General features: G+C 45.9%; 1 pseudogene; it reads left to right on the top strand.

The window, feature by feature from the left end:
- Positions 1 to 490: 490 nt before the first annotated feature.
- Positions 491 to 610, top strand: LOC136654689 (5S ribosomal RNA; annotated as a pseudogene).
- The last annotated feature ends 632 nt before the right edge of the window (positions 611 to 1,242 follow it).

The following is a 1,242-nucleotide window of genomic DNA, read 5'->3' as shown; positions in this document are numbered from 1 at the left end:
TATATTTTCCTCTTTGCGCAGTACATAAAGAAACTTTAGCAGAAGCGATCCATCTCTGATCCAACATTAGCAGAGGTAATCGCAGTCATCTCTTGCAAGCTCTGACTCAAATCACTGTTTCCCATTAAACCATGCAGTTCATTTGTGGTTTTCCTACAGAGTTTTCAAGAATATGGTAAAGATTAGCAGTCAAGCCTCATTGTTGTGGGCCAGGAACAAACATTCAAACGAGGTTAAGTAATTATGGAAATTATAGTTATAAATGGTAGCAGATAAACTATTTTATGGCCCAATCCTGCCTAACTCCCCTTGTGGCAATGCCATGGTCAGCTGTATCCTGTGGGAGAATTTTGGCTGCTGAAGGTCTCCTCAGAGTTAGGGGACATTTGCTGCTTTGTTCCAGGGTGACCCCTGCAGGGTCAACTTAGATCTGAGCCAGCTATATAACTGGCGCAAGTCCAAATTGATTTATGCAGGTGGACTAGGCCTGGACTGCAGCAACTGTTACCCTGCATATGCCTGATCTTGTCTGAACTCAGAAGCTAAGCAGGGTCAGGCCTGGTTAGTACTTGGATGGGAGACCACCTGGGAATACCAGGGGTTGTAGGCTTATACCATAGTCTTTCGAGACTGAAGGTTGCCAACCACTAGGCCTGGGAAGGGGTTTGGAACTGGTGTGCCATCAACGCTGAAACCGCCCCTTCCCAAGCCTGATCCGCCCACTCCCACCATATCCACCACCCCATCTCCTCCCCATCCCACCCTCCCCCACCCGTTCCACTTCTGGCACCAGGCTAAAATGTTCCAGTGGGTCTCCCAATGTCTGCTGGTGCACACAGGAAGGCTCCTGCCTTCCTGCTAGTGCATCGGCAGCTTGTGCTGGTATCCAGCACTGTAGGACTGCTTTTTAGAGACCAGCACTGCAGAATGCGTTTTTACCGGTGTGCCAGCCCGATAGGATCAGGTTGCCCATTACTTAACAATTGGAATTCTTGAGAGTATCTGGTAAAGTGCTAGAGTGAGGAGATATATGTAGAAGAATTTCCAGTCTATGAGGTTTTAATAATGTAGAAAATCAGTATGGACACCTGTGGCTGATGTTAATTGCCTTGTCTGATCTTCATTTTCCAAAGGAAAATAACATTTTTAATATAAATGATGGACACCTAGAAGAATAAGGCCAAAATAGGTGTTTTGGCATACCCAACAAATACTTCTGGAAAAACACCATTTTCCCTCCAA

Source organism: Tiliqua scincoides, chromosome 5 (genome assembly GCF_035046505.1).
Source record: "Tiliqua scincoides isolate rTilSci1 chromosome 5, rTilSci1.hap2, whole genome shotgun sequence".
Lineage (NCBI taxonomy): Eukaryota > Metazoa > Chordata > Lepidosauria > Squamata > Scincidae > Tiliqua > Tiliqua scincoides.
This window is presented reverse-complemented; position numbering and strand designations above follow the sequence as displayed.